Genomic DNA, 27,760 nt, shown 5'->3' with positions numbered 1-27,760 from the left:
CTACAAAAAGGAGCAGGATTTCTGGGGTCTGAAGGGATTTGTACTTGAAGATACTCCAGTCAGCGGGAGGTCACATTGAGCATTCTGCAGACAGAATTGTTTCAAATCTGCAGCTGCCTGGGAAACCTTCATGCAGTTGATCCCAGCTTCCAGCCGGAGCTGTTGAATCCCTTTCTTCATAGCGATGACACTGGAGGAACCAGATATGGCGCAGGCAAGAGCCTAGCAGATTCATTGATGATGGGCTAAAAACTATTATTAGTTCACAGAGAAACAGGTGATGAGCTGGATTTGGTCTCTGGTTCTTTGTGTGCTGATCTCTGATCTAGAGTTCTGGAGTATTACCTTCTACAAATTGGCTTATTTCTCTTCTATTTATATAACAACATAAATATACATATATATGTATATATACTTATATATTTATATATATAACAACATAAATATACATATATATGTATATGGATGTTTAATATAGTATTACTGTTTATATAATTACATGTTTACTTTCCTTGTAAAAAAACATTATAATAATTATAATAGTATATAATAAACATACTCTCATATCAACAAGTGGATTTTTACATTAGAGTAATCGGTTCATACATTATGGCCGTCACCATTATTAATATATTTTTCCCATTTTATAAATAATAAAACTAAGGCTTAAAATAAATCTAAATTTTCCAAGTCTGGCCCTCTGTTTTGGTGGTCAAGAAATTGAAGTAGAAAAAGAAAATTCTAAATACAATAAAATAAATGGACCCTGCTGGATTTGCATCACCACTTTTGGAACCACTGTACTGGGTAAATGGGGCAGGGGGGGAAGGCATAGGAAAAATAAGTAAAATAATTACTAACGTTTTAACCAAGCCATGGAGAAGACTATTGAATCATCCCTTCGCCTCAATAAAAAAAAAAAACAAAGAGAAAAACCTAGCTCACCAATGTGACAACATTAATAACTACTGATTATCATCTAGATTCAAGAACTATTTCAGCAGAACAGTGCAGAATAAATACCCTAGATCTAGCCCTTTTGGGGTTTATGTTTCTTAACCCATGTGAACCATCAATCTTTTCTTAACAAAGGTTTTCCATTGAGTGTAGTAAATTCAATTTGATTTTCTTGTATTATGTTTTCAGTTCTGTCTTTAGACTCGTCACCATGACTGGGGTTGGTTATGGGAAAACTCCTTGGGTTTTCCTTTATAATACACTTAATAACTTGCTCTAGACTGTATATCATGCCATATACTATCATCATACCTTGTTAGTGTAATTTATTAGCCCAACAGTCAGAAAGTCCCCAAATCCTCCCTAACTTTTTCTAACTTATTTGGAGAAACCTTAAAATCTTTCTCCAAGAGCTTTCTACTTCACATGGTTGTATAAACTGAATGAGGCTTGACTCATAGCAGCTGCTAAATCCATTTTTGTGATTTCTCTCTTTCCTCTCCCTCAATTAACAAATTACAGCAGAAAAAAAAATGAGCCATATTTTAACTTATTATAAATGCCTGTTGAAAAGTTCATTTCTTTCTTTTTCAGTTCATTATGCAAAATGTTTAATGTAGTCAGAAATTACAGCCTAAAGTTCGGCTATGGGGTGGTGTATGTGTGTGTGTGTCTGTGTGTGTATGTGTGTGTGTGTGTGTGTATACGTGCACACAGCGTAAAATCGGTAATGCATAACTTTCAGGGGTTATAGCTTGTCTTGAAACTCTTAAGTGTTATTTAATGTCTATGCATATTTGGTCTGAGATCAAATGCTTAATATATTCTCAGAGCATGGATGTTACTTACTTTTCTCGAATATTCATATAAAAGTCAGAACTTTTACCTAAACATATTTTTAATTTTGCCTTGGATAGATTTTCATAATCTTGTCAGAAAATTCTACCCTATGTCAATTGTGAAATGATGGGCATCATGGAAGAAAGGGTAAATTAGCAGGTTTTTCCCCTTAATATTACTGCATTGACATTCATGTTAGCAATATATGAAAGTGACATTATTAAAATATGTTGATTTGTGAATATTTTGACATTTTAGCAGTAAGTTGTCAAAACAGCATTATGAGCACATTCAACTCCATATTTTCAGAAGTATTAACTGACAGCTATTAAGTACCCTTCTTTGGTGCCAGACAGCAAATCAATGGTGTGATCAATATCACAATCCACAGGCTCTGAGTCAGCTATAAAATAAGTGGATTTTGTTCAAATTTTAATGTTCACACAAAAACAATCATTAAGGTCATTAGCAAGATTATTTGCAATCATTAATACTATCAATTATGTTACAGGTTTTTTTTGTGTGTGTTTTTTCCCCAAAAGATGAAGTTCAGCAATTTTTTTTTATTCCTAATCTCCTAAATTCAGATGCTGGGCTTATATCACTTACACATTAGGAGTGAAATGTGACCCTAAGAGTGTGACCTGAAGACCTAAACAAAATGCCTGACACCTAGCTGGTGCCCAGTAAATGCTAGCTGTACTTTGATAAACTAATCTGAACAATGTCACAAAGATTTGTTGGTCATTCAGTATATGAGTATTTTTAATTGATGGTTAAAAAACAATTTATCTCCGATTATGCAAATATTCGTCTTCAATTTTAGAGAAAAATTTTACTAAATGTTCCAAATAATTTATTATGCCTTTATTGTACATTGGGAGGGACCTCGGATAAATTAATATTTGAATTGCCGGGAAATGAGAGAGGAACATATATAAAGTTCTATGCCATTCTTATTTGTTCTATTAAAAAATAGTGATATCTATCTTTTTTAATAAGCAGAAGCAAAACACAAAACTAGGTAAGGTAGGAAACAAGGTGGGGATTTGAAATTAATAGAATTAAAATTTATCCAGAGGGTGTATTTCTCCTATGTTCCAGAACAGGAGAAGCTCTCGTTACTCCGGTTAGTTTTCAGATTTATAAGGAGAAATGGCAGATGTAAGGCAGGTTCTCATCTCTGCAATTAACCTTTTATTTTCCCCTGTTGTTAAGATCTGCCTCAGACATAATTCTGATGTAGGCTTGGAGAAGTAAGGTCAGGTACATCAAAACTCTCCTCCACAACAGCATGATAACTGAAGGGTTGGAGGGAAGCTTTAAATGTGGGCTGATTACAACAGAGATGTAAACATTTCAGAAATTGATCAGCTCTAGATTCATAGGATACCTAACCAATAGTAATTGGTTAATTCTTACACCAGTTTTTGTTTTAATGAGAAAACCCTCTATTCCCTTACTTGTGGAATTTCTTTGGTGTTCATTTACGCTCAACAAATCCTTTTTTTTCATTTCATGTGTAGCTGACAACTCAATCTCAAACTCCAATGTTTGCTCAATGTGAAGGAAACACGTTGTTTTTTCCTAGTTATCTGAGATCATACTTCAGGATCTTTGTGATGCTGCTGTGAACATCTCTTGTAAACCATCTCTTCTGTCTCAATAGATTCCAAAACATTGTTTTGACTAAAGTTTCAATAATGCCTCTAAGTACATATCTACATATACTAATTTATTAATAAGGTAACATTATAAAACATATATAAAACAGAAATAATCAAAGATGATAAAAACAATAAGCAATTTTAAGTGTGTTTTTCTTTTGTAAAATTATTGAAAGCAATTTAGCAATAGTAATTAAAGAGTATTAGACTTCATTTTTAACCAAAGAACTCACATTCAAAGTATTTATGTCAAGGTAATACATAGAGTTCCATGTCACTATTGAGATACAAGGTTGTTCATCACAGTTTTCATTCAAACAGAAAAATTAGAAGTACTATAATTCTCTACATAAAGCTTTGTTTAGATAAACTGTATTGTAATATAATGAAATGTAATTTAATTTGTAAATTGTTTACTAGAAATATTTATCTACATAAATTTACCTATGTTGATAAATGAAAGCAAATGAAAATTGGGTATATATTTGATCCCTTTGTACCTAAGACTAGAGGCACATATAAAATGCCAAAAGTAATAGAAATAAATTTCACAATGATTTTTATGGTGTGAGATTTACAGTGTAAAATGTATATTGGTTTGTTACCTACATCATCTAACTTACCAGTGATTTTTGTCATAAATATATTTTAAAAGATGTACACATTTTTTATGCCACAGTATCAAATGTTTTCATTTTTGAGAGATCTGAAACTTTATATATATTTTTATCTTATTCTTTCTTTCCTTGCCCAACATAAGAAAAAAAAAATGACCTATTTTTTCAATAATTCTCCTTACATAATAAATTGCAACAAATTAAACTGTCAACAAATACCGAAGGGGAAACAAATCTTTTTGATAACCACCTAACAAAATGTCACTTTGGGATATTTGACAATTTGGTACGATTACTGATAATTGTTGTGAAAAGCTCAGAAAATTTGTAAACCAGGTGCAAATAATGTGGCATAAAATGTTCATTATGTAAATTAGATGGTTTAAATCTTCACATGTAGCTAATGTGTTTATGCTGAAGTTGAAGGCATTTATTTTCTTCCCACCTAGCAGAACCTGACTGTACGTCCTTCTAATTGTCTACATCTTGATTAAACTCTTTATATTATTGCACAAACTCACTAAAGAGACTAAATAGGATGCTATTATGTTAGTCCAGCTGTCCAAGGGGTATGGCAGAAGAAAAAGACTTGGAGATTAAAAGGACTACACAAAATTGTAGATAGGAAAGAAACTTAGTAATCAAAAAGTCTCTTGTTTTTCACTTAATCAATGAGAAAATTGTAACCCAAGATTATTGAATTTCTCACTTAAACTTTATACTTATTGGAAGAACTTTAGTATAACTACAGTGAGATCATAAATTTACCTACATATTAAATTATATGTGCAAAGAAAATGTATTTTCTTAATTTCTTTGCTGGTGATTTTATCTCTCTTACTCTCTATTTGGTGAATGGAGTGAACTGGGGGAACGGAGAATTGTCATAATGGCCAATTCTAGTGATTTCTGTCCAAGCTAATGACCATGTCTTTTGATAACTTATTCTGTTGGATAAAAATTTATTTCCCCATCCCATATATTCCTTTTTGAGGTGCTATATGGGTGTATGAAGAAGTGCTGTAGAAAACATAACCTCATACAAGAGATGAAGTCCACAAACACACATTGTGTCTTTTGACTACTCTGTGGGGCCTGCAGAAAATCGGTGACCTGTTCCTCTTTCCAGGATGATGACAGTGAGGAAAAATGAGTTATATCTGGCTTTGGTGAGTTGAGGATGTACTGACACTTATTGTTGGAGTCTGTATGCCTAGCCATTTGCCTGTGGTCACAGATTATTTTCCCAAAGATACTCCTCTGCTTTCACACCTTTGTGTGATTTCCCACTGAAATATGCAAGTATGTTGGAACCCCTGGCCTTGAAGAACTAAAGTTAATGAGGACAGGAAAGGAAACAATAATCAGAGTGTATATACTACACAGCTCAACTCTAAATAGGATTTATGTCATCATAGAAGTCTTTTTTTTGTGTGTGGTCTCTTGGGACTGAAAAATATTGGCATGCATATATAAAGTCTGACAACTAAGTTCAAGAATTTGTTGCAATGGCATTGCTAAACTTTTTTTATACCAGAGGGATTATTCATTATGAATTTGTACCAACTGGATAAACGGTTAACCAAGGTTACTATTGGAAGTGCTGAAAAGGCTGCATGATAAAGTTAGATAAAAAGACCTGAACTTTTTGCCAACAATTCATGGTTTTGCATCACGGCAATGCACCAGCTCACACAACACTGTCTGGGAGGGAATTTTTAGCCAGTAAACAAATAACTGTATTGGAGCACCCTCCCTACTCACCTGATCTGGCTCCCAATGACTTTTTTCTTTACCTGAAGATAAAGGAAATATTGAAAGGAAGACATTTTGATGACATTCAGGACATCAAGGGTAATACGATGACCGCTCTGATGGCCATTCCAGAAAAAGAGTTCCAAAATTGCTTTCAAGTGTGCTAAGCTGTGGTGTTGGTGCATAGCTTCCCAAGGGGAGTACTTCGAAGGTGACCACAGTGATATTCAGCAATGAGGTATGTAGCACTTTTTCTAGGAACGTAATTGTCTGACTTCGTACTTATTAACATGTATCCAAAAAGCCTTTTTTGAGCTATGGTTCTCTGGATAATGCTCTCCATGGAGGCTATATAGTATTATTCTGATAACTTGCCTCCTGATCTTGGAAAGTTAAGTCCTCAGAATCTGTTTTAAGTCTCAAATACTTTTGATTGTTTGTTTGTATTTTCCATTGGCAGGTGTCAGGGGGTTTATGCTTATGATTTATTTGACCTTAAGTTTTTCTCGAGTCACTGTTCTCAAATCTGCTTTATTGCTCTGCTTTCTGAGCATCTGGCTTCTCTCTCTTAAACCAATTATTGACTACCTTGAAAACAACAAAGTTTCAAGTGTAACTTTATAAAAATTATGGATGAAAAGGGTATCCTCACAATATCTTCTCAGAAGAATTTCAGGATTGCTATTAAGTACTAACTACTATGTGTTTCCCATTTATCTCTCTTTTTGAATGGGATCATTTATTTAGGTTATCCTGTCTCTGTGACATTGCATAATAGGGGTATAAATGAAAGTGGAGTACAGACAACTTGTATTTTTAGTTTACTGTTAGCCAGAGGAAAAACATGTAGACTTAATGGCAATAACTGAGCATTATCCAGAAATCTTTACCCTTGGCCTGAATGCACTGACCGGATGGGGACTTGGGAGTGTCTTTTAAGGAGACTGTGAGTTTGTTCTATATACAAGGGAAAGAATGAAATGAACATTTGAATGGCAGAGGTGTGCTAGATGTTCACCAACATCAATACTTTTCGAGTATTCATCAAATTTATATGTCTCAGGCGCCTTTATAATTAGAATGACATGCATACAGAAGTGATTTATCCCATTTTCAGGCTTTGCCATAAAACTTTGAACATAATTGTCCAGAATCTCTCTTTCTTTTCTGGGGTCACGTCTGAACTATACATTTAAAGTATCAAAAATATGCATCACATGGAAGAGAGCAAGGAGAACTTGTATTGGATTGTGGTTATAAGAAGTAAATCTTTATTGTTTGTATTTATTTTCTACTGTTGCTGTAACAAAATACTATAAACGTAGTATCTCAAGACAACATACAATCATTGTCTCACAGTTCTTCAGGTCAGAAGTTGGAAATGAGTCTCTTGTGAGTCTAAAATCAAGTTGCTGGAAAGACAGCATTATTTGGAGTAATTCCAAGGGAGAATCTATTTCCTTGTATTTTTTAGCTTCTAGAAGTTGCTCATATTATTTAGCTCACGGCCCCTTTCTTACTTTGAAGCCAGCAGCTTAGCAACTTGCAACGATCTCTCTAATACCCCTGCTTCCATCCTCACATCTCCTCCTCTGACTATGACTCCTACTTCCCTCTTATAAGGACCCTTAGGATTATATTCTACTCACCCAAATAACACAGGGCATTCAAAAAATCCTTAAATGACTTAATCGCATCTGAAAAGACACTTTTACTATGTAAGGTACCATGTTCACAGATCCTGGGGATTAGGACCTGAATATCTTTGGAACATCTTCATTCAACTCAGTATATGTGTTTGTTTTTGTTGCATGAAACTCAGGGTTGTTTATTGTACCTCCATACCATTTATTATAATGAGTAATATACCATGTTTCCTCAAAAATAAGACCGGGTCTTATATTAATTTTTGCTCCAAAAGATGCATTAGGGCTTATGTTCAGGAGATGTCATCCTGAAAAATCATGCTAGGGCTTATTTTCTGGTTAGGTCTTATTTTCAGGGAAATGTGGTAAGGGGAATGAGAGATGATGATGATTTTGATATTTCACAAGATGAGTTTGAAGTATCAGAGAGAGTATTATGTGAATATGCCCAATAGCAGTTTTACTCTATGGACTTGGAATTTAGAATCAAGAAAAAACTAATGTTACCCATAATTACCTTGAGGGGGTGCTACTTTCAATATATGCAATTTACACATTAACACCCCTTAAGACTCTTTGAGTAATAGTGGTTTGGAAGGAATCTAATAAAAAATAACTGTCTTTAAAGTCAATTTTTACTAATCCAAATATACTCAATCTCAGGTATATATTAAAACCAAGAAAGGGTAACAAGTGAAGGCATTTAAATGGTGTTACAGAGCAATTACATATGGCAAAAACAAAAGTTTCAAGGACAAAAACTCAGAAAAAGATTAATATTTAAACAATGGATAACAGAAGAGAACTTAGAGAGGATTCTGAGAAACAGCTTTGAAACATTGGGAGGGTAATAAGATATGGCCCTCTAGAAGTTAAGGACAAAATACATTTCAATGATTACTGTGCAGTCAACAAGGTCAAATTCTTTAGAAAGATCAAAGTCAAGTATGATCAATTCTAAGAAGTACTCATTGGAATCAATAGCACGTATGCCTTTTGTGTCTCAGACAAGAAGAGTTTTCATGGAGTGGCAACTCATATTTCTAATTGCAGAAGTGCAGAGAAGGTAAACATCATAGAAAACAGGTGTATAAAATTGTGTCAGGCCACGTATTTATTAAAAGGTAGAAAAAGAAGTGGTTTGGTTTGGTTCTGCTTATTATCTAGGGGAAAACATGGAGTCAACAAATAGATGTTTAAATGTGTGAGACTCTCGAACATGTTTAATCACTGATGCATTACGTGTGTACACAGAAAGATACAGGGTAGAGAGCAGTGTCACCAGAAGATAAGACTCCAACATAAGGTGGTTGTCAAAAGTTAATGATGTTCCTTGGAAATGGCTTCTATTTCTCTGTAATGTTGCTTTGAATAAATGGCAGATATGTTAGAATAGACAATTTGAGAAAATTAAAGAATATTTGAATAGTTACTGTGACCAGGTAAATACAGAATGATTTGTGGCCTGCATGATGTCACGAGTGTGTCTAACTGTGGTTTTCTCCAGCAGTTTTTAAAAGCTGAGTGGAAAAGCTGAGAAATCAATATTCAGACTTTTGCAAAATGGCAGTTTTATTGGCAGCATGTAATAGAATTGCAAATAAGAAAAAAAATGTGAGGATGTCGGGGAGATAATGATTAAAATAATGTGCCGTTAAGTTTAGAAAATAGGGAATATAAAAAATACAGTAGTGGAGATTTGGGGAGCAGGCTGATCAACGTGGAGGCATTAGAGAAGTAATAAGACTGCAGTTCTTGGTAAGATGGCAAGATAGATGTAGTGAGCAGCCAGATGTGAGAGCTGTAAGGATCAATTTGGATGAAAGAGTGGGATATTTGATTTCAAGAGTTCAGAATTACAGCAAATCTAGATAATTATGGAAACAAGTGGCTGAAATAGAGTCAATGTGAAGGTCATAGAAGGTGAGAAGATTAAGGAACTAAGAAGTTCACATGTTGAATGTCTGTTTGGATGCTAAAATCCCACTGTATGATAGATTTTTGGGTTTGAAGTGAAGAGGAAAGCACTGTGTCAGGTGACAAAACCTTAAACTAATGACGAAGTGTGGCTAAGAAATCTATAGGAGGGGCAAATTAGAGGGGATAATGGGTGATATAGACATATGACACAAGTCAGCAGGATAAATTGAGCAGGATAAGACAAACAATCCAAACAACGTAAAAATTTCAAGTAAAATCTCTTCATATTCTTGAGATTTGAATGAATTAGATAGTATAACATTTTGGGAATATATGGGGCTAGAATAACTTTCCTTCAAAGCTTGATTATAAAATGACCATTTGACAGGTACACTTCAAAAATCAATACGTAATGAATATGATTTATTATCTACAGAAAGGATTCATCATATACCTAAATCTCAGCAAGAGAACTACTAGGTAATCTTAAACCTGGCTAAACTCAAAGAAAGTGTAATATAGATAATTTATGAACAATAAAATCAGTTAAATGAAGTGAGATTTTCTTAGTGAACACATTTATCAGTATGACTTGAGCTCTCTCCAGAGGGTCTGTGCTCAGACAGACAAAGGTGAGTGTTTTGAACTAGACAGCAAACATTTTATAGCAGGGCTGGGTACTACAGGCCCCGTCATGTGTCCCATGAAGAGTCTCCAGGTAACTTTCCTTGCTCTGATTCTCTATTGGAAAGAAGAAATTCTAGTTTATACATTACTTCTTTTGTGAACTTTGGAAAAATAAGTGTGGGAAGAAAATCATGTTTCTAAAACTAAGGATCAGATACTAACCTTCAAGTTTCCATTTCTTTGTGAAGTCCTGTGTGAGCAATCAGCCTTTCTCCTTCGTTGTAGTCCCTACCCTGTCACTGTCAGCATTTACGCAAAAGTAAGTTTAAAAGTGTGATGTGCAAACTATAAGAAACAAACGTGAAAATGCTATATTTATCTTCCCGATAATATTTGTAGGCATGGATAAGGTCTAATTCTTAACTCCTTAAGAAAACTTCACTGATAGTAATACTAAGCTGTGTGATAAATTGCAAGATGGTGATTTACCTGTTGGCAGGAGCCAAGTGTGCTGAGTATGATGTGCCCGGATCTCTGTCTCTCTCTTTCTCTCCTTCTCCTCCTTGCTCTACTTCCCTCCTTTTCATATCATCATGCTGCTGTTGAACCACAGCCTAGTTCATGAGATGAGATCCAGACATGACTTCAGAAGTCTCCTTTCTATCTTGCACATATGCTGTCTAAGTGTAATGGGACCCAAGCCATGCCCCCTGTGTGCCCGCCCAGCTGTCTACTCTGTTTTCCCTCCTCCCATCTGAGAGCCCGCTGGGAGACTCTAACAGCAGCACTCTAACAACCTAAGCCATACTCTCTCTAGGCACTTGAACAGATGCTAAATCCTGAGCTCTTTGTTTCCTTTCTCTCAGTGAATATACTCCCCTGCAATTGTTAAGTGTATTGTTTTGGTGTGAAGATATTTGGCCTAAATTAGCTTATCAAAAACCACATTGCTGCCTATAATTCAGTTCAGTTTCCTTAAACTGTATTTGGGCATCAATATAGATTAAAAGGAAAAAAAAAAGTATTCTGCCTTTTCTCTCTTTGTAAAGGGCAATGTATCATCTTCTAGTATTTTGATAATTTCAAATGATGATAGTTTACAGCAGAGGCAATATTCAAAATCTTTAACAATTGGTGTGGTACTAGTAGAATAGATGCTGGCCGAACACCTGGAGCAGGATCCTTGATAAGGCAGATATGCCAGGAATTAATTCTTTAGTTGCTTTACCAAAGAGATTTCTAGGGCACCAGCTGGGTATATGAATGGTGGCAGCTTTCAAGGGGGCTCATTGCAGCAGGATTTTATCCACTAGTAATTGACAGACAGTAGAACTGTACAATTTCTTCCAGGTAACTGAAAACCCTGATTTAGGTAGGTTTTGGTATTATCAGTCTCAATAACTATCAAGCTATTTTAATAATACCATGCTTATATCTAAAAGCATTCAAAATATTGTGTTGAATATTTTAAGAAATAACACTGTGACCCAAGATCCATTTGTTGGATTGATTGCTTGGATTGTGTTAAGAAAATTAGCCTTGAATTTACTTAGGTTAACAACTACACAGTTGTTAGTATTAGCAGTAGCATTTTTTTCCTATATTTCACCTTGTTTTTATGCAATGTAACTATATACATTTGTCTGTCTTTATTACCTCTGAATCAAAGAACATCTTAGTAAACTTAATGAAGTTATTAAGGAAATTTTGGTTATGTTTTAATCACTCCATATTTCTGTTCACAGCAAGGCCACTGTAAAATTTTACAGCGGCAGTAACACATCTCACTCCTGCTTCAAAAAATGAATACATATTGAAAATATTTCTGGATCTGAAATAGCCTGAGCAAATTTAACTCTCAGTGCCTGCCTGACCTCCTATATTTCAGGAAGCCCATCAGCAAAATACACAAGAACACATGAAGCCGCAGACTTTGCTCATGTAATACCATAGACCACACACTCACCTATATTCACACACAGAGATAATTTGTATTGGAATCTAATGCAATCTGAAATTCTGGAACATAGTGGAATCCTCTATTAACAACTATAACCAAATGGAATGAGATTAATTAACTAATTGCTTCAGGCTATTCTTTGTTTTCCATCTGGAGAGCGCTAATACTGAGGAATGAAAACATGAGGAATAAAAAAGAAAGAAAAGTTATCTAAAGATGGCATTAATATTTAAAACATACCTTTTTTATTGCCTACGATCCAATGCCATTGAGTTCCTTAGATCTGATTTTGATTATTTTCTCTTGGGTTAAATTCCTCATAAATACATGTTCTCCTCTGCTCCATATAAGCAGTCAAACTGCTGCATGTTTCCTTTATATAAAACTGCTTCCTGAGTGGATGCACTTCCTTCCACACCACAGAGAATTGAAAATGAAAGGTCATGCTGATAGAGATTGCTGCTTCATCTGACAGCTAAATGGGTCTGCCTCTGAATTTCAGTAGCCATTCCAGGTGAAGCCATGGCTGCCAAACTCTTATATTTTAGTTTTACATATTCATGATCTAATTCTGTGCAGGAAAGGAACCTTATATTGAACTTCCTCATAAAAGGAGTAGGGGAATAAGTCTGGATTTTGTCCTGTGGTATTCAGAATGCCTTAAATTTGGCCCTGCCATGGTGCTCATGACAGCAACTACTCCCAGGCTTTCTGTTAACCGGCTATGTTGCTCCAGAAATGCCAATCCTCAACATCATTTTTCCTGAGTATTTATCTTAAATTTTTAAGTAAAACTTCAAGACCATATTAAACTTTTCATGTTATCAGCTGATTGCCTTGAGGCAGGGATGGGGCAAATGCCATAGTGCTGGAATGATGGATTCAAATATTTTGGGTTTTCTGAAAGATTGAACTTTCTTATATATCAAAGGCTGGTAATATTCATCATGAATTTGACATACCTATTTGATTAAGGTATACTGAATGACCCAGTGGCTGTTACACAGAGCTCAGCCCTGTATTTGAGGTGTTACTCTTGATCTCTTACTCATCGGTTCTCAACTTTCTACCCACATGGATTATTTAATTCAGTCATACCACCCACTTCAGATCATGAAAAATTAGCAAGGAAGCCATGCTAACTTGTGGCCACATCCACCTATTTGATGAATTAAGATAATTATTTGTTTTTTTATTTTTTTCTCTTCATTTAAACATTTATCATTAATGTCAAAGATTTCATTGTTTTAGAATCTTACCCTCACTATTTTATAATTTTCAAACTCTGATTAACTTCAACGTCTGCTGTGCTCTTAGTTGTCATAATTTTATCAGTGATTTTTCAACTTTATAAATAATTATCTGGTTTGAATTAAAAGTGGTGACCCCCAGGCAGCACCCTCAAAGCTTTTATTACATCTGGAATTGGGACTCTATAATCTATATAATTATAGAAACTCCAAGCTATTCTGATTCATGTAACTCTCCCAGTAACACTCCAAGATACACTAACCTAGATATTCTTGTCCCCAAGGGCTCATTCACCATATAAATATTAAAATCCAGAACTATCATCTTTGGCCACAACCTCATAACTTTTCGTCTCCTCACTCCTATTCACAGACTGTAGAACTCAGAATTACACTCCTGTGATCTCCCAATATTTCTCAATATAAGGATCAACAAAACACCCATTCTGTCCATATCTTATATTTAATAGTTACTAACGTTTCACCATCACCCTAGTTACTTCCCATGCCTTACTTCAGCCACAAAAACCCAGAAAAAAGGAAAAAGAAAAAAACATGTGGATAACTGTAATCCTATATCTGTGTTACTAAGTGTGATGGGAGAAAATCATTCATCTAGGTGGTCACCACTAAAATTTATAGTTTTCAAATTACAGGGTCTTCAGAACCATTCATCCTACATGTGTTTCACCTCTATACCCTTCTTCACTCACTTCTCAAGCACCATACCAAGAGTAAAGAGCAATAATAGAAATCCCAACTGTACTTTTAAAAGAGAATTGTGCTGTTTCCTTCCTCCACAACATAACAGGAGCAATTTTGCATAATTTCCCTCAAATTCTTGCCCCTTTAGACATTTAGAAACATCACCATAAATACAAGCCTTGTTTATCTGTTCTTATAAGTTGAACTAATTGATCTTTCTCCTCCTAAATTAAAACATTGTTGCTCTTCCTGACCATATGGTTTAAGAACATCCTCTATTGAACATGTACTTTCTCTTTTGTGTATTCAGTCTGTTCCACATAGTTAGTGAATTGTCCTCAGACAATAATATGTATTTAATAGTTCCATTTTATAAAAAGATCTCTTGAGACTTGTTTACTTCTAGCTACTGCAGTATTTTTAATCTTTTTTTTAAATTGTAGAGTTTTCTTTTTGCTAATCCATGTTGATTATTGCCCAGATGTTATCCAACCATTTTTATCTACTTTCTGCTCTCAGATCTTCTCTAATCTCCTCTACATAATGTTGGTTATAATCCCCTCTAACTGCTGAGTGTATTCATGCTTTTCACTCTATATACACATTATTTTTCTTAAAATTTTGCAACCATCTAGTAGAAAATTTAGCTAAATAATTGTATGCCTAACCTGTTATAGTCAATAAAATAATGCAATATATTTTTTGCTAAATTGGCTGTGATTTAGATTTTCTTCATTTAGAACTCAAATAAACAGTAACTGGATCTCTCGAATCCATTTTTTCTTGTCTTTTTACTTTTAGAATTTTTATCTCCTTATATTTTTGCATTTGGTCAAGAGTAACTGCATGTTTGAGATTACAGGAAATTATTATTTTATTTTGTCACAAATATATTTAAACTTAGCTGTAATTTTATGAAAGGTTTTAAATAGGTGTTAAGTTTCCTTATGTTTAATAAGTTTCTCATATTTTTGTTTCCTGAATTAATGTTGGACATGCAGGAATTAATTTATCTGTTTATCAGTGTAGTCTTTCCTCCAGTTGGTTGATTTTCTGGTAATACTTAACAACCTTACATAATTATATATAAGTATTTTTACTATTTAAAATTGAGAAGTGAGAAATCACTCATTTCTTTTCTTTAATCATTTTTTAATTCATTTATTTAATCAATTTTTTTCAGAACAGTTTTAGGGGCACAAAAAATTGAGCAGAAAGTACAGAGGGTTTCCAAATCCTCCCTTTTTTCCGTGTTCACAGGTTTCACTATTATTAGATCTTGTATTAGTATGACACATTTGTTATAATTGATTAGGCAATAACGATTCAATAGTATTATTTGAATTCCATAGTTTATATTAGGTTCACTCTTTGTGTTGTGTAGTTCTACAGGTTTTGATAAGTGAACAATGACATGTATTCAACAGTACAGTGTCATACAGAATAATTTCACGTTCTAAAAACGCCCAGTGTTTCTCCTATTCATCCTCTTCTTTTCTCCAAACCACTAAACATTTTTAATGTTTCTATATTTTTGCCTTTTCCAGAATGTCATATAAGTGGAATGACACAGTATGGAGCTTCTTTAGACTGGCTTTTTTAACTAAGCAATATGTACTTAAGATTCTTCCATGTCTACTCATGACTTGAGCTCATTTCTTTTTTCTTTATTCAGTTACATTTGACATTCAATATTATATTAGTTTCAGGTGTACAGCATAATGGACAGGCATTTATATAACTGATGAAGTGATCCCCTAATAAGGCTTAGAGTGGGCCTCTTTGGGTTCATCTTTTCTGTGAATCTCTGCACTTTCTGGACTTGTATGTCTATTTCATTCACCAGGTTAAGGAAGTTTTCTATCTCCTTTTCTATGTTTCCTATCTCTGTTAAAGTTTTCGGTGAGATCATCTATGCTTCTCCTAAGTTCATTGAGCATCCTTATAAACAGTGTTCTGAACTCTGTATCTGATAGATTTTTTTGCTTCCATTTTGTTTAGTTCTTTTTCTGGAGTCTTATCCTATTCTTTCATGTCCCTTTTTCTCCTCATTTGGCCACCTCCCTGTGTTTGTTTCAATATAGTAGGCAGATCAGCTATGTCTCCTTGTGTTGGCTGAGTAGCCTTATGCATTAGATGTCCTGTGGGGCCCAGTAGTACAATCTCCCTCTTCACCTGAGCCACGTGCTCCAGCGGTATCCCTTGTATGAGTTGTGGGCACTCTTTTGTTGTAGTTGAATCTTGATTGCTTTTGGCACATCAGCAGGTGGGACTGACCCTCAGGCTAACTGTCTATGGAGATTAGACATGACTTCAATGGACAAGCTGTTGTGCCAATGCTGACCCCATTGAGAGGATTTACTTCAGAAGGGCTCTTGGGACTACTGAGTCCACCGTTTGTGTGCATCATTTGTGGCAGTAATTAGGTGGTGCTCTAGTGTGGTATGAGGGGGCCGCTAGGAGTGATGGTTCTGGGACTTCTTAGGAGGGGCTGTGGTACAGGCTAAGATCAGCCACTGCCTGCATCCATCCCAGGTCCACTTAATACTAGAAGCTACAAAGTGATCTGTGATTGGTAGCTGTCCATTTTGGGCTTGGAAACACCTGGGAGTGGTTATGCTATGAACTGAGGTTGACTGCCTCTACTACTGGGCTTGGAGCCACTTAGCAAGAGATTCAGGGCATGCCAAGGCCAGTCACTGCTTGTTTGCATTTGTGGACCTTTGAGAGGTTTTAGAAAAGTCTGCAGTGTGGGCCCAGGCCAGCTGCTTATGTGGATTAGCCTCTTAAAGAGGTTCAACTGGCACATAAATTAGCTGGGGTGGAGTCTCAGTGAATTGCCAGAGTAGGAAAGAGAGGAGTTACCCAGATTACAGGAGAGCTCAGATTGGCTGCTCACCTGAGTCTGAAGGCTGTCTTAGGGGAGGGCTCAACAAAGGAACAATGGCACCTGCCAACACTTCTGTCTATGCCTGCCAGAAAGCTCATTTCTTTGAATCAGTGACTATTCCACTGTAAGGATGTACTACAGTTTATCAATTTACCTTTTGACAGGCATCTTGGTAGCTTCCAATTTTTGGCAATTATGAACAAAGCTTCAGGTTTTGTGTGAACAAAGCTTTTCAACTCATTTGGGTAAACACCTAGGAGCATGATTGCTAGATCATGTAGGAAAACAAGGCTTACCTTTGAAAGAAAGTGACAAACTGTCTTCCATAGTGGCTGTACCATTTGCATACCTACTGACAATAAATAAGAATTTCTGTTGTTCCACATCCTCACCAGCATTTGGTATTGTCCATTTTTTGGAGTTTAACCATGCTAATCAATGTGTAAGGGTATCTCGTTGTTTTAATTGAAATTCCCTCATGATATAAGATGGTAAGCAACTACTCATATGCTTATTTACCGCTTTTCTATGCATATTCTTTGGTCAGATGTCAGTTCATATTATTTGCCTATTTTTTAATTAGGTTTTTTTGTTGTCTTACAGTTGAATTTTAAGAATTTTTTTTGCATATTTTGAATGTAAGTAGTTACCAAAAATACTTTTTTTTTTGGCAAATATTTTTCCCAATCTGTGCATTTTATAAGATAATCAGAGTTTCAAGCAAGCAATTCTGAACTTTAGGAACAACAAACAAAACAAAACAAACAAATAAAAAAACAAACAAACATTTAATCTTGTACATGAACACTATGGCATAGTGGCTTTATATTTGGGTTTTACCTCTAATTAGTTGGAGACAAACAGTCGCAGAATCCTACCTAGTTAAACAAAAGACTTAGAACTGTTACTTCTTGTTTATGTGTGTGTGTGTGTGTGTGTGTGTGTGTGTGTGCGTGCGTGTGTTCATGGGTGTGTTTGTTACATACCTACTTAAAGCATATGAGACTTCCATAGCGTATAACCGTATGAAATTCAATGATAAAGAATCTTCATTGTTTTCTGCGTGAAATTTAAAGTGCAAAACCAAGATTAAAATAATAATGGGCATTATGTGTCAAATACAATAAATGAGATAAAATGAGAAATAGCAGTACAAAAATTGGCGACCAAAAAAAAATATTAACTGTTCTAATTTCAGCTATTCTTCTAGAAGAGTGAGAAATAATGAAGAGCAACACAGGCAGTAATCATAAAATCTTCGCTGAGCAATCTCTATATTCTTTGTGATTTTGCATATATTTTATAAATTTGAAAATGCCTCTGGGAAATTAATTCTGATTCTTCAGCATTTCACCTGAATATATAAAATTAAACAAAGCCAGACTTGGCAATTTATATGGGAATTATGCCACATCTGTCACTGTGTATGGGATATCCAGACAGAAACAGACAAAAAACGTTTTAAGACTATATGTAATAATGGAAGCATATACTCTAAATGAAATCCACGTGCAGTATCTACTAGCTATTATAAGAATAACATAGATAAACTGAATTTTGTTAAAATGTATGTTCTACTAAAAAAGATAACTCAGAAAGATAACTTGAATTGAAAAATGATAAATGAAAAGGGTAATGTACCTTAGTTATCTTAATAAGATAACTTACCTTAGTTATCTTAATAAGAACATTTAAAAAAGAACTCTACATGGGCTATAAATTGAGCTGTGTCTATCAAAAATTCATATGTGGAAACTCTAACCCCCAATGTGTTGACTTTCAGAGACAGGGTCTTTGGGAGATAATTAGGTTTAGATGAAAATGGGGCCTTCCTTCATAATAGGATTACTGCCCTTATGAGAAATGAAACCAGAGGGTTTGTTCCTCTCTTTCTCCCCAACACATGAGGACGCAGAGAGGAGGTGGCCATCGACAAGCCAGGAAGTGATGTTTTACTAGAAACCAACCATTCTGTTACCTTGATCTTGTACATCTACAGGATCATCTACAAGATCTTGTACATCTACAAGAGATGTAACAAAATAAGTTTCTGTTTTTTAAAGCAACCCAGTGTGATATTCTGTTATGGCAGTCTAAGACAATATGCTACATATAATTATGATAAGTAATATGTTATGTGTGTGTGTGTGTGTGTTGTTTGTGCCCGCACACATATATGTAGAGGTAGGACGAGCAGGCAATAAGAGAGAAGGGGGGAAATAGCAAGCAAGTTACACAAATATATCTTTTCTTTCCAGTATTCTCTGAGGTGGTGACTTGGATATCTCCATTTGTAGCGTGGAATAAAAATGAAATTTGAGACAAAGTTCTTCACAACAATAAATCAATTGTTTGTGCTTACTCTATGCACAAGGTAGGAGCTGGCTTACAATTAGAGGAGGCAAGAGTAGAAACAAAAAGGGCCAAGTTTATGGGAAGGCAAAAATAAATGGGATCTAAAGCTCAGGTAGAGCTCTAGAAAGAAAGAGGAAAACAATTCTTATATTGTTTCAGAAAGAGGAAAACAATTCTTATATTAACAACAAGATAGTGGTAGGAGGTGGTCGGGGTTAAACACGTTAAAGATAATTTCTACAAGGGAGATAGATAACGCAGATTACCATCTATGTTATACCTTTGATATTCAATGCATTATATTTTATTAATGATTTCATAATCGCAATCTATTCTGTTACACCCTACTTACTAATGAAATATTTGTATCTTAACATCTGGCCTTAAAGGATAGTTTCTTTGGAAATCTTTTCAGAACCATATATTAGAGAAAAAACAACAACATGAAATTCTCAATGTATCAAAAGCATGTAAAAGCCACAAAGAAAGAAAAATGGCACCAAAACTAACTAATCATATGCAAAAAGCAATAAACATTTTTTAAAACAAAAGTTAATACATATATTTTAAATAACTGAGTGATTAGTAATGGTAGAGATGTTGAAAGTGTCATTATCCAATATGGAGGACAATAGTCATGTTTATATGCAACTTATGAATGTATAAATTGCTATAAAATTGCATAAACCTTTCAGTATATGCATATATACTGAAGTCCTGTGTGTGGGTGTGTGTGTGTGTGTGTGTGTGTGTTCCTGTTGATACAGCAATTTTAGGAATTGATCATACAGGAAAAATAAAGGGTGTGCACATGTCTTCTGTATAGAAGAATTTTGATCCACATGCACATTTTGGTTAATGATACAACTGGAAAACTCTCCTGAGTTCAACAGTAAACATACCAGTGTTAGTAAACCAATATAGATAAATATGTAAAGAATGGGTGTTTGCATTACATTGTTAGTTGGAAAAAAACTTCTAAAAATTACATGCAATATGAACCCAGTTGTACAAATGTAAAAATAGGAAAATATTGAAATCTTATAGCTACATGTTAACAATTGCCATTTCTTAATTGGAGGGATTACCTGTAGATTTTAAATGTTGTTTTTGTTTTTTTCTCCTTATCAGGAATGTCTAAATTTTCCACAATAAACTTGAATTACTTTCATAATAAGAAAAATAATTTGCATTTATAATATATTATAGTTTGTTTCTACCCATGTTTTACTTGCTATTTCATGTCGTAACTATCAAATACAGCATTTTGAGACTCCACTGTAATAGACCTGGACAATTTTGCAACTGATCTTCACATTGTTAAAATCTCTCTGGATTTTCTGGTTTTTATTGCTTTAATGGTTCAATGTCAACTATTTTTCATAAGAAAAATTTATTTTGGGTATTTCAGTGAAGAGAAGGAAAAGCATATTTAGTCATGAAGTACTGAAAATAAGTACTTGGCTCTATAACAGATAATATATTTATCTTTTATTTTTCTTTTATGTGTAGAAAAATGCTAGTATTTGCAATAAGAAGACCAAAGTAATAAATTGCAATTGGTATAGTAATACAAAATATATACTTTAAGGCAGAATAATATAGTGAGGGATACCAAATGAGAAAAACTTGGATTTAAATCCAAATCTTTCCATTTGGTAATTATGTGATCCTGAGATGGTTACTTATATCAATGTCTCAGAATTGCTCCTGTAAAATACAAAACATCCTATCTTGTTCATGAGGTGAAAATGAAGCATAAGTGAATAATGCACAAGGACTAATACATTATAAGAATGCAATTATTAACTATTTTTAGATTTATTTCTTGTTCAACCAGTAAATATATAATTTCAAATGTTGATATGTTCTAAAAAGAAAATAAAAAAGGCAACATAATTAATAGTGATTTGACTACTTGGAATCGAATTCAGATTGAGGTTGGCATTTGAGAGGTGCATTTTTATTATTTTTTTATTGCCATATAAAAAAATACCACAAACTTAAAGTCACAAACAACACATATTTTTTTTTATAAGTTTTTGTAGGTTCGGTGTTTGGGCATAGCTTGACCCTCTACTCAGCGTCTCACCAGGCTAAAATCAAGGCATCAATGATCTGTATCATCAATCACCAAGATCACCAATATCATCTGAAGCCTTGGGTCCTTTTCCAAGCTCAGTTAGTTTGTTAGCAGAATTCAGTTCTCTGCAGTAAAACTGAGATCTCCGCTTTCTTCCCAACTGCCTGCTGAGGGTCTCTCCCAGCTTCTGTTTCTGTAGGGTACCCTCAAGTCCTAGCAACATGTTCCTTTCAAAAAATAGAAGCTCATTTCTTAAAAGCAAGAAGAATGTCTTTCTGATCTGCTAAAATGGAGTCATACAATGTAATGTAATTATAGGAATGACAATCCCATCATATTCACAGGTCCTGCCCACACTCAAGGAGCGAGTTAGAAAGACTTGTCCACCAGAGGACAGGAATTTGGGGATCATCTTAGAACTCTGCCTAGGAGCTAGGAGCTAGTTGAGTAAGAGGTAGTCTTGAAAGTACAGTAGGTAGACCATTTTAGATAGAGTTAAAGACATGGATAAAGAACTAGAAATTATGTTGTGCACATGCAACAATCTAAACCCATTCTTGCTGATGAATTCTTTCATTCCTTACATCTGAAAAATTCAGAGTTCCTGCTTTAGAAATAACCACTTCTGCCCAGGAGGTATTGCTCTTGTAGTCTGTGGCAATTATTTTAGTAATTAGAACACACAGTTCTTTGAGTTTTTCATTAAAAATTATTACCATCATATTAACAATCTGCTATAAGTGTCTTAAAAATTAAAAGAAGAATGAAAGAAAGAATAAAATAGAAAGACAAAAATAAATCTTAAGAAGATAGCATCGTAATGCAAATTGAACTCAGGAACGTATCTTTCAATAACTAAATGTCAACTGAAATAGAAAAAGAATAATAAAAATCATGGGGACTATCAGAAACATAATAATAGATGGAAGTCTTTCTCCCTTCCTTCCTTCCTTCCTTCCTTCCTTCCTTCCTTCCTTCTTCTCCCTCCCCTCCCTCCTCCCTCCCCTCCCCCTCCCCTCCCCTCCCCTCCCCTCCCCCTCCCCTCCCCCCCCCTCCCCTCCCCTCCCCTCCCCTCCCTCTCTCTGTCTCTCTGCCACTAGCACTGAGGATTATCTAGAACCTACAGTATATCCTAGACAAGATCAAAGGATATAACAATGACTTGGAAAGTCAATGTTGTAGTATTTCAACCTTTAGAGAACAGAGATGAGGATGAGAATCAGTTCTGGAAGAAAATTGAGAAGGTAGACCTGGAACCATGTTAGATCATGAGAATTTAAACATACTCATACTAGGGACAAGGGTAGTCATACCAAGTGACAAACTTTCCATGTTGTGCTAGGCAGCATGTATAGCAAAAGCAACAGAGAACTAGCCTTTCATACATGTCAAACTTTTTGTAAAATTATTTGTTTTAATCCCATACTAGCATAAGAATTGAAGTATTATGCAGACACCACAGATATCTGCATAAAGCTGAAGAGAAAAGTTGGTCTCTATTGCTTCATTTTCATCAAACTTGAAATGAAATTGCAAAATCACTCTGACAGCAAGAGCCTATAACTCAGCCCTATAACCATCCTCATTAAACTGTAGTTATATGGAAAAACACAAGTAGAGTTGTCCTTCAGTTTAAGATACATGAGAGTATCTAACAACTTTTAGGCCAACACAGAAGAAATGGGAGACATTAGATATTTGGCTTTTATTTATTTACATATAAGTAGACATTTTCCAGATCCGATTTCTCCTAAAATTTCAGGTTTGTCCTTCTGTTTATTGTTTACTGGATGATGGTAGGTAGAATTCCTTTCTCAAAGTTAAGTTGGGGGCTGTGTTAATCTGCATAGCTCTTGGAGGAATTTTTTATTGCTCAGAATGTTTTTCAGCAAGACTGCTGTGAATTTTCCCAAATCTGAAGTGTTGTGTACTGTAATATAATAAAGTAGTGTAAAAATAAAAACAAATACTTCTAGCATAAACTGCAGTGAGGATTCTTCCTGTAGTTGCTTCTGCCTAGAATACTTTATAAGAAAATCCTCCCATAAAACAATGTGCCATATCACACCTACTCCTTCTTCCACTCTCTCTGTCTTTCTTCACTTTTCTTCTCTTAACATTGGTGTATCCGAATACATTATAAAGGCGAAGAGTAGGGGATGAGTGTAATGAGTGGGTTTCAGCTCTAAAAGAAACACCTGGTCTAGTATAGGATATCTGTCCCATTATCTGGATATGGTTTCTAAGGTAAGGTACATGCAGTAGCATAGGTGACTCTCTTTTCTATATGTGATCTATTTCATGAATTGAAGCTTAGACTGGCTAAGAGGTGAAACCTAATTTCATATATTTTAACTCCATTAGCCTTATTAATAGTCTCTAGCCACTCCCACCTCTTGCCTCTACACATACATTTTGTAGTTTAATTCTCAGTTTGAATTTCTCCATAGGGTTATACTTTCATTACATTGTGTTTATTAGTATTTTAGAGGAAATTTCACAATTGCCAATATGGATTTTTGTCATTCTACAAGTAAAATTGGAATCATTTTGGGGAGTATAATGTAATTTACTAAAGGTACTAACTCATTCAAATTATTAAGAGGTGAAAGGCATTTTTCTACTATAAAACTACACCTGAGCCAATTACTTCCCTCAGGAGGGCTGGGAGTTTTGATTCTGCTTGTAGTAGACTTCGGTATTTTTCTGGGGATCAGGCAATTTAGATGATAGCATAGCCTACCACAGGTGGAAGGGAAGAAAGAAAGACAATGAATTTCATCTCTCGTGTGTTTTAAAAATGTAAAGAGCATGCCTAAATTCTAGTTATAAGAGTGATGTCAATTTTGTGATTTTAATGTATTCAATATTCCATGAACATGTATCTCGCGGTCTTCACCTGAATGCACTGATTACTTGGATTTATGTTTTGGTGCTGGATTCCAACAATCACAATTACAAGAATTTTAAGCAAATGTTTGTACTGAATGACATGTTCACTACCCTTTACATTTGCCAAGAAAATGTTTCTGAGTAGGTAAATGTTGCTGTCCATTCTACTGACAGTTTCAATTTAATTATGAATTTAAGGTGGCTTATAAAAATTTCTTGCAGTTTGCAAGCGCCTCCATAGCTTATGGCTAACTTACTTTTACAAAGGTCTCTATATCAACTGCTATGTCCATGGCACAATATGCTAAGTAAACTAGTGAAATACTGGAATTTTAAAAATCATAACTCATAGTTACTAAAAGTATTGTAATATCCTTCTATGTATAATTTTAGACTTGCTACATTTCATTTATTCTGCTTATTTCCTTTATGGCTCCTAGCCATTTAAAGCTTTCTTCACATTTATATGCTACACTACAGAATTTTATTAGTTTATATTTGCTCCATGTTCATAAATGCCACTTAAAAAATATTTTCTCATTCTAATGCTATTTCATGTACTGGAATATATGACCTATTTTCACACTTGCACCTTGGTGTCAAATGGTGGGCTATAATTTGTTTTTGTACTCATTATTGATTTTGGTTTAATCAATAAAAAGACTGATAATATTTGTTTTATAAGGGCAATTAAATTTTCTCTAATACAAATGATAATTAAATCCATAACAGGAAGGTTAGCAAAAAAAGTCTCACTTAAGTCTGGAAAAAGATATTTATTTTTAAGAATTACATTAGGAAGCTAAATACAACGGAGTTTTGGCATTATAGCTGAGAATGGGAGTGTAATAGAACACACACACACACACACACACACACACACACACACACACTGCTGACCCTTCAACAATATGGGTTTAAACTGCACAGGTATATTTATATGTGTACTATTTTTAATAAATGCGGTGAATGTATTTTCTCTTATGATTTCAAAATAATATTTTCTTTTCTATAGCTTACATTATTATAAAAATATAATATGTAATACATACAACATACTAAATATGTATTAAGCAACTGTTTGTATTATAGATTGTAGTCAACAGCAGGCTATAAGTAGTTAAGTTTTGGGGGAGTCAAAAATTATATTCCAGGGGTGGTTGGTTAGCTCAGTTAGTTAGAGTATGGTGCTGATAACACCAAGGTTGCTGGTTCAATCCCCACATGGGCCACTGTGAGCTGCGCCCTCTTTAAAAAAAAAAAAAAGAAAAAGTTATATGCCAATTTTAAAATGTGGGGTGAGTGGCACCACTAACCGTCACATTCTTCAGGAGTCAACTCTGTGTGTGTGTGTGTGTGTGTGTGTGTGTGTGTGTATGTGTGTGTGTGTGTCCTCAAAGTGGTACATTAATAATGGTTTCCTGCAAATGTTCACACACTAATCTCCAGACCCTGTTTATATGTTATGTTACATGGCAAAAAATCAACAAAAACAAAACAAAACAAAACAAAATGTTTATAATTATATTTACAGACATTAAGATAGAGAAAATTGTGCTGGATTGTATGGATGGGCCTAATCTAAACAGATGAAAACTTTATTTGGCTGGAGGCAGAGAAGTGCAGGCAAAAAAGCTGCTGAGAGTTTGGAAACATGAGAAAGATTTAATCCACCATTGCTGGTTTGAAGAGGGAAGGTCCAACGTAACAAGGTATGCAGGTTGCCTGAAGGAGCTGAGAGAGGATTCTGACCTGGCTCACAGCCAGCAAAGAAACAATGACCTCAGTCTCATAAGCCTTTATGACACTGAGTTCTGCCAACAACTTGAATGAACTCTGAAGTGGCTGTTTCCCCAGAGCTTTCGGATAAGAGTCCATACTGGCTGATACCTTGATTTTGATATTGTGACCACCCTAACTTCTGACCTACAGAACTGAGACATTAAGTTTTGTTATTTTAATCTACTAAATTAGGGGCAATTTGCTATGATAATAATAGAAAAGTAGTATAGATTTAGACATCAGAAGTGGGGGGTATTGCAACAAATACCTAAGAATGTGGAACTGGCTTTGGAAATGAATAGTTAGCAAGAACTGCAAGAATTTTGAAAAACATGATAGAAAAAGCCTAGAGTTCCTAGAGAAAAAGCCTAACCGTTTGTGAACAAACTGTTAGCAGTAATATGTGTGCTAATAAATCTACTAGCAAGGGATGCAAAGGAACTGAGAAAATCTAAATTGCCTTAGACAGTACCTCAATCATTATGAACAGATTATTAGTAGAAATATGGAAATTATAGGTGCTGCTGGTGTGGTTCAGAAGGTGAGGAGCATATTAATAGAAATTGGCAGAAAGTTTAATGAAATTGCGTCCTGCAGTTATGTGTATAGAAAATTTGTAAATCAATTTGGATATTTATCCCAGGAGATTTCCAAGGAAGGTGTTGAAGGTATGGTCTGGTTTCTTTCTGCTGCTTATAGTAAAATAAAAACACACTGAGGTAGAATTGTAAAAGAAAAAATAACCGGGACTTGAAGATTCATCTATCTAGATGAGAAAGACAGTAATATAAGAGACTCACTGTCAGAAAAGCATGCTCTAGAGTAAAAGACACATGTTTGACTCCGTATTTCTTTTCTTAGAACTGGGATATACCAAAAATTAGGAGTATTCAGTCACAAGAGATCAAGGGTGTGGTTCATAAAACCCTTAAATCAAACTAATGGGCCTCCATAAAAATACATATACATCGGTTTCCTCCATTTCAGCAGAAAGCAACTATAAAGATGGGATTATTTCAGAAAGATGTGTGGATGTGCCTTTTGTCAAAGGAACTGACTCCCTGTGACATAAGGGAGACCGGTCTAGTCAAGTTCCTGAGAATTGTATATCAGCAAAAACATTGACAGCTTAGACTGAAAGGGAAAGAGAGATTACAAATGAGAGAAGGCTGTTGCATCTGCAAATTCCTAATGTCAGAAAGCAGGCTGATAAATCTCCCCTCCTGCAAAAATGTGCTATGTTTTATGAAATCCTAATTAACATTTTTGTGATGTAATATGTATGCTTAGGTACCATGTGAAGCATCAATATTTACCTTCATTTGACGTGACATGTTGAGGAGTCCAGTTCTTGGCCAAGAACTTATTTGTAATCTTTCAAGCCTGAATATAGTCAATTACAAAGGCTTTATTTGGCATACCTTGTAGGAAGAAGAGCTGTTCTGCCCACATAAGAGTTGGTGCACATCCAATGCACTGCAGTTTCTGAAGGCAGTTGGAGTCAAGGGCTCAGGCAATCAAGAACTCAGCCCCTGCTAGCTTACCATGCTTGGATGCATATCTGAAGTCCTAGCCCAAGCACCTCCAGTCAAAGACCTTAAAATTGGGGCCTTCAGCAGAGGTGTTTCTCTGGCATCTCTGTTAAGTCCCCTTATCTGATGAAGATAAGAAACCTTGAAGACACATTTAATGAACTCAGACTCCATACTTTTTGAGTCTTAACCCTTATCATCCTCCCTCTTCTCAGCCCCCAGCTCCATAAAACTTCAAGAACCTTTAGATGGGGACTCCCTTAACAGTCAGACTATTTCCGA

General features: G+C 34.9%; 1 pseudogene; it reads right to left on the bottom strand.

The window, feature by feature from the left end:
- LOC109457147 (guanine nucleotide-binding protein G(I)/G(S)/G(O) subunit gamma-5) lies at positions 1–26,042 on the bottom strand (annotated as a pseudogene).
- Positions 26,043–27,760: the final 1,718 nt, after the last annotated feature.

Source organism: Rhinolophus sinicus, linkage group LG05 (assembly GCF_036562045.2).
Source record: "Rhinolophus sinicus isolate RSC01 linkage group LG05, ASM3656204v1, whole genome shotgun sequence".
In the NCBI taxonomy this organism is placed as follows: Eukaryota; Metazoa; Chordata; class Mammalia; order Chiroptera; family Rhinolophidae; genus Rhinolophus; species Rhinolophus sinicus.
Note: the sequence above shows the minus strand (reverse complement) of the source record. Positions and strands in the feature narration are given on the sequence as shown.